We start from the raw sequence: 7,355 nt of genomic DNA, 5'->3' as shown, positions 1-7,355 counted from the left end.
GTACTTTGAAATTTATTGCTTTCTGTATATATGTTATATTTCATAATAAAAACTGTTAAAAAAAATGTAGTGGAGTACTAACTCCAAAGCCTGCTAAGTAAAGACCTTAGCTTAAAGTACATTTCAAAATTCAAGTTTCTTGAGATAAACAACTTCTGCTGTAAAACAGCATGGTCATCAATAAGGTTGCATGCAATGCTAATAATGAAATTGTTTGTCTCAATGTAATTTTGCTCACAAAGAACCCATTTGTTTTGTGGGTTTAAAAACAAGTTTTGCAAAATTGGACACATATTTTAAAGCTAGCAAACTCGCAGTCAGTTTTTGTAGCACTCGTCTATAGACTGGCCCCAACTTCACACTTGCAAGCATAAAAGGCAAAACTGGAGAAAGCATTTTAAGTTAACAGAAGGACAACCAATCCCCATTACATTTCAGATTACAAAGGGCAACAGAAAGCACCAAGAGAGCTCGGTCTCAGGTCACTTACCAACTCCAGAGTGGAACCATGGAGACTGCCCATCCCCGGACATACAGTGTCCTGGCCACATCCTCAGATACATGTTTTCTCCCAAAGTGGCTCAGTCCATTTTATTCCCCAACAATTTCTTCATTGATAGTCTTTTTAAAGGTAAGATAAAATTCTCTTGAAAATACTGATAGCTTTTGTCCCTACTCCCCTCCCCTAGCCACCCCATATGTTCCATCTAGCTCTCAGGGACATGTCTCTCATTCTTTCTGCCAAGAAGAAAGAGGTGTGGAGGCTGACAAATCCTACTTAAAAAAAAAGTTGGGGCAGGTAAATTTATTATTTTTTACAAAAACATATAGAAGAAAGAGAGGAATAAAATCCTGCCTCCTGGAGCAACTTGCCTCAAAATTTGGAAGTGATTTTCTCTACTAAAGTATTTACTAATTTGAGAAAAATTACATCTTCTAGCTCTGGGGTCACAGTAATCCTGCCACTGGGTCTAGTAAGTAGTTTTGTGCCAGTTTTCATTCCAGAGCTGTGAACAGGACACAATTTAAGGTTCAACCCAGGCAACTGATGCAAACTTCTACTCAGCTTCCAAGTCATTTCTGACCTAGGAGCTCTCTCTATTCTCAGACATTTTTTCACTGAGCTCTGAAATTGGTCTTATTTCTGCAAGATTTGTGTTAGACCTATTATTAAGTCACAAAATCCTCCCCAGAAACCCAGCAGTTGATTTCCATACTGATTTTCTGGGCCAGAATTACTCTCCAAGCCCGGCCCCAGTCAATGAGCCAGTATGCCTGGCCCAGCCTCCCTTAGAGACAGTGTGAGCTCTCATCCTTTATAAGGAAGAAAGGACGGTGGGACTTCTGTGATGTCATGCAGTGGTGTCAGACAAGGACACTTGGATATACAATGAGACCCAATTTATATTGTTTTGTACACTAAAAGAATACCTCATCAGCCACCATTTTCTTTCTTTAACAGGTGGAGCACTGTATTTACTACCCTGGAAATTCACTAAATATCTACTTGACCTCTACGTTTACTTCCACCCATACCCCAACTTGAGAGTCAGTTAGAGCTGTTGAGAGTGCTCAACAAAAAGACTTAAGTAAGCCCTAAATCAAGTAAGAGGTATTCTCCAGAGAATGGAACAGCTATGACTTTTCCTTTATTCACAACCAACACCAATTCTGGCATCTCAATAATATTTCAGACCCAAAGAACTTTAGTGGTATAAGGAAATAGTTACAGCCAGTCTGTGACTCACCTATAACACAAGGACAGCATTCAGGTAGTTAGCAGATCTCCAGTCCCCTGCTTTTTCCAAAGAATCCTTGCAGGAGACCTGACTGTCTGCTTCTCTGCTGTAAACTAGTCAGTTTAAAAGCAGTCCTAGGAATGGGACCTGTTCAGGAAAGAATGGATTTTATGCCCTGCTTATTGCCTTCCAAATGCTAGGAACTTTTCAGAGTAATAGCAACTGGTGTAAAAAGAGAATTTGAAATAAAAGAAGCTTTTATTGCCCCAGGAAGAGGTTGCCCATAAACTTTCCACCTGCCTTATTCACTGGGGAATTTGTGTATGTGTTTCAACAATTTCTGGCCAATGAGAATTTACTTTTTCTATTAGCCTGATATTCTTGGGAATGATGTACGTGTTTAAAACTGAGCAGAAAACAGGATCAAACCTTTTTAATTGCAGTTGTCAAATGTATCCTAGCCTAATAATTCATGCATCCTGTCATCAAGAGGACATTTTATTGCTGGTACAGATGCTTTACCCTCATGCATATCCTTTCATCTTAGAATATCAAAGATTTGTACAAATCTAATTCATTAATTAAGCCTCTCGATGATGGCTCAGAGAAGAGAGAAAAAATCTATTTAAAAAGGAAAGACATGCAAAATTCCGGTTCTTTGGGTGGCAGCCTCAGTGAACAAAGGATGCTATTCCATTTGTGTCACTGTGACCCCCCCAAAATCCATCACTGAATCGTGAACAGATCTTTCTATGAAAATGCAAATGTATTTCATGTGATTTTCACAGGTTTGCCTTTAGTTTCTAATGATACTTCTTCCTGCCACTTGGTTGCATCATTTGTCTCTAATTCTGTTGCTCCTTTGTTCTGTTTTTCTAATAGAATGTGAAACTTTATGAACTTGCTGAGATTTATCGGTTCAGTTCAGAGTCACAGGAGAAAACTGTGGTGTAAACACCCCACCCCCAGGGAGAGGATAACCTGCCTTGGATCTGAGCCAGGTTTGCAAGAAACTGTCCTCAAATGAAAAGCCAATGGAAGTATTTTACTATTTTGGTCTTTAATTAGTTGAAATGCTGAAACTCAAAATAAATCCAAATAAAACATTATCACCACAAAATCAATATATAAATAAGAGAAACTAGAGAATATTTTCGACTCTTTTCACCACCCCACAGGTGCAGTTTAAGTAGAGATGCAGTCAATCCGAGCCAGTGTGTGGCTGTGTCTAAGGAATGTTTGAAGAGTAGCTTATTTTAATAAAGACTTTTATCCATTTTGAAAGGAAGAATGATGAGGCTGCATACAGAAAAGGTATAAGAAATGTGTGCCCAGACTCTTCCTGCTGCCCTCCCCTCTGGGATCAGACTTGTAAGTCTCATCATTACAACTTCTGAATCCATCCATTTTGGAATTACTAATATTATCATCAGGATTGCCAGGATGAATTTAATTAAGTGGCCATATAGACAGCACAAAGCAGCTTGCAGACTAACTTTCAGATAGCCACTGTTACTAAGCCACTGGAGAAATACTTAGTAAGTGCCTTTATGGTACAGGCACCTTATATGTTATCATATTTGAAATGTTATCACTTTTAAGGATTAAGACACATCTTTACAAAATATACACTTTATCAAAGGGTCCCACCCAACAATAGGTCTGCCTCTCAAGATTGGATTAAAAGAACATAGGCTTTTCTGGGGTATATAATAGATTTAAACTAACAAGAAGGACCCACTGGAACTGAGAGAGCTGTTTGAAATCAGAAACTGAGTGAGAAGGACAGAAATCATCATCATGTGCCTTTCCATATGACAGAGGAACCCCAGATGCCAGCTACCTTTCCTCTGGGAAGGTATCTCTTGTTGGTGCTTTAATTTGGATATTTTTGTGGCCTTAGAACTGTAACCTGTAATTTAATAAGTCCCCTTAGGAAAATCTAGCCCATTTCTGGTACATTGCATTTCAGCAACGTTAGCAAACCAAAGCGATTAATAAATTAATTTCTCTCTCTCTGTCTCTGCCTCTGTCTCTCTCTCTCTCTCTCTCTCTCTCTCTCTCTCTCTCTCTCTTTCTCTCTCTCTCTCTCTCTCTCTGTCTCTCTGCCTCTCTGTCTCTCTCTCTCTCTCTCCTCTCTCTGCTCTCCCAAAAATGTAGTACAGGGGCTAAGAATAGAATAAGACAGAAAGACTGTGAATTTCAGCTTTATCCCATGTGACTTGTGTGACCTTGGACAATTTACCTAAGGTTTATAAGATTCAATTTCCTAATCTACAAAATGGAAGCAATCCCATTAACTACCTCAGAAGATGGATGGTATGTAGTAGGCACTCAATAAATATCAGTTTTCATGTAAAGACACAGGGACTCATATTCACATATATCTTTTGGCTTCTTAGGGCAGATCATACTTATAACATTGTGTGATGATTCAGAATCTTTGTGAAAGAGAGAATAATACCTGGGAGTCCATTCTGAAATACTCTGTGCAAAACGTAATCCTACATTAAACAGATCAAAGGCCAAATATACACCAAGGGGCAAAATCCAAACCATACTCTACAAATAACTCTATATTTTTGATAAGGAGACTAAATAATCCAGAAACACTGCTTATACCACTCTCTCTCTATGTAATCCCTTTAATGGTCCAGCATTTAAAGCAAAGGTCAAATCCACCTGAAAGGGGAGAAGGTATCATAATTTGGCAAGTTCTCTTCCAGGTAGAGAACCAAGTCTAGTTTTCTCCAAACCAGAGTGATAGGCAAATCTTACTTTTGTTACCATTTATCAAATCTCCTTGGATAGTGATTTTTGGTTGCCTAATTCTTCATTAACCATACGTTAAGTATACTTAGAAAAATACAAAGAATCCAAATCCTTCCTTCAAACATTTTATGTTCTAGTTGGGTACCAAAGTATTTACTCATGAAAAGCTACATTATAATACAGAACCATATGCGATGGATCTTACAGGTAATAGACTCTTTCGGGGGCCTCGTCTAGTCAGGGATTATGTCCTTAAAAAGCCAGGTAGGAAGAGATATTACATCCTTGGTATATAAACGAGAGTAAATCACAGAATCATAATCAATGGAAAATGAACAATGATTATACTGCCTGGAAATGAGAGGAGGCTTTGCGAGGCAGAATAGATGAGGAAATACATTGCAGTTCCTTTGAACTTTGCATTACATAATGGCACCAGAATGTGAAGGAGGAGATTTTCAAGATCTACATGAAATCATTAGGAAAATGATAAAAGACAGTTCATGCAAAATCAACATGAGTCAATGATGAGGTATATGGCTATTCAAGACTAGCAAATTTGGGGTGACATTAATAAAATTATGGTGCCTTCATAATGGGCAACTAGTAGTAGACCATAGTTAAAAAAACATGCTCTATTCCAAATATTCAATTTTGGTTACAAACCAAATGCACAAAAAACTAATTCAGACAAGATGTTAAAGGAATTACAAATGCTATTTCATGAGGAATGGGGAGAGGCTTACTGGAAAACAGGGATCACAAAATAGTTAGAGGATTGTTTGTATGTGAAAGAGGAGTAGATTTCCTTAACAGTCTCAGAGAGTGAAAGGAATGGGCTCTGGGAATCCATTTGAATTCTCTTTTGAATATGAGAGAACATAGAGATACAACACAAAGTGGGAGGTGATGACAGCTCCATAAAGAGAAATACAGTTGAAACTAAATGACCATATACCTGTGTCATACAAGGATTCAGACTGAGTGAGAAATTACATATAAGAACCCCAAAGTCTTTTGAATAATAAGATTTTATTAGTTTAATTTAATTATACCCATCAAAGTAAGTGCAAACAAATGATATTCCTCTGTACAATTTTTAATCAAGTCTTAAGTTGTGTAGCAGATTTCCACAACAACAACTTGCTATATGAAATACCAAAATTCTCTGTATTAGAAATTTTTTTACGTATTCTTGAGAACATTTTTCATGTTTTCTCTGTTTAGAAAACAAGACAATTCCTGCATTTGGTAAAAAAAAACAAAGGAAATTTAAGTTTTAATCATGCTGTCTTGTAGTTTTTGTTTCAAACAACATAGAAATTTTTAAAATTCTATACCTCTCTCTTCTTTATATTATTATGAATATGAGATTGCACAACAGAGTTCCACTGTCATGCAATGGTGTCAATTATTTATAAATAAAATGTTTCTTTTTATCCTATTCATAAACTTTTCCTCATCTAGTCTGAACTTGTTAGCTTAATTCCAACATATTCAAATTCATATGGTTTTATTATCATTATTTAAATCTGAAACACCTATTTGTGAATTGGATAATCAAATAATGGTTATGTGCTGCAATGAAGGTATTGCATTAATAAAGAGTCATTAATGCAAATGTAAATGACCCAGGGCTGCATGGCTGAGTTTAATAAAGCAACAGGATAAGTCCATCCAGCAGGGGGATTTTAGGATTTCCACCTATCTCTTATACATGGCTGCTGGTACCCAATTTTGCACCTTTCACCCTGCCACCTACATGCAGAATTTGCCTGTCTCTATTTTCTTCACCTTTATCTTCCTTATGAAGGTTTTGGCTTATATTCCTGTGAATTAGGTTGTGCTGGTTTTCTTCCAGCTTATATGGTGACTTATAGAAAGAAAATAATTGGGTTATTTGCATGACCTTTTATATTCATTTTGCATGAAATGAAATCATGTGCTTTTCTTGTAAAAGATACTAATGCCACTCAGCAGTGTATAGGGTTAATTGTTATTTTAATGAGTGTGACATGCAGCACTGAGTAAGAATATGGTTTTAAAAGCTACAAGCTATAAAAGTCACATATCAGTGGAGGGGCAAGTTTTTATGGCATATTGCTAAGAACCTGTTTTAGTCTATGCTCACAATCATGTTATTCTTTGCCTTGCAACCCATGTGCTTTTACATATACTAGATTTTCTTTTGGAAAACATTTGTTTTAAAATCTTTCCAGACAATTCAATTTTCAACTATGGTTTGTGTGGTTGGAGCAATCATCAAATATAGACAGATTAGCAAAGATTAATGCTGTAAACTAATAATTATAATCCAATGATAGACATTCAGAGCAGATTTCATAAAATATCTACAGAGAGAATACCAATGGTTGACCATCATTGTGTGCTCCAAATTCCAAAAAGCATCAAGTGCTGTGAAGACAGTATCCAGGAGTCATGGGCATGTCTGAAGGGAACCTCTTAAATGGGCAATTAGAGAAGGTTTCCCTGAAGAGATGCTGTATGAACAGAAATTTCCATGTTGCAGAGGAGTCAGAAAGCTTAGGCAGAGGGAACAGGCAATGTTAGATGAGGCCCAGAAATGGAGCTAATATGCTCTGTTGGAAAAAAAAAATGGAAAGAAAGCCAGGAACTTGGAATACAATAGAAAAAGGCTGGGAGTTGTTAACCATGAGGCTTGGGAGGCCAACAGTAGGGAGATATTTAGTGTTTTTTCTTTTTAAGTGAAATAGGAAGTCATTGGTGAGGCTACTGCTGTGGAGGATGTTTGGTTGGGTGGAAAGAGAAGAAGCAAGGAGACCAATTGAAAGGATCTGAAAGTTGCCCAACTCAGAGATGATG

At 37.1% G+C, this 7,355-nt stretch overlaps 1 long non-coding RNA gene across 1 annotated transcript in view; it reads right to left on the bottom strand.

The window, feature by feature from the left end:
- Positions 1 to 520: 520 nt before the first annotated feature.
- Positions 521 to 7,355, bottom strand: part of LOC143662630 (uncharacterized) — a 57,355-nt gene continuing 50,520 nt past the window's right edge. Inside the window, exons 3-4 of the long non-coding RNA XR_013165494.1 lie at positions 1,749 to 1,886; positions 521 to 621 (exon numbers count right to left, since the gene is read on the bottom strand). This is a non-coding gene — a long non-coding RNA (uncharacterized LOC143662630). The remainder of the gene's footprint in view (positions 622 to 1,748; positions 1,887 to 7,355) is intronic.

This window comes from Tamandua tetradactyla, chromosome 18 (assembly GCF_023851605.1).
Source record: "Tamandua tetradactyla isolate mTamTet1 chromosome 18, mTamTet1.pri, whole genome shotgun sequence".
Classification (NCBI taxonomy): domain Eukaryota; kingdom Metazoa; phylum Chordata; class Mammalia; order Pilosa; family Myrmecophagidae; genus Tamandua; species Tamandua tetradactyla.
The sequence above is the reverse complement of the archived record's forward strand: the minus strand, read 5'-3'. Positions and strand labels throughout refer to the sequence as shown.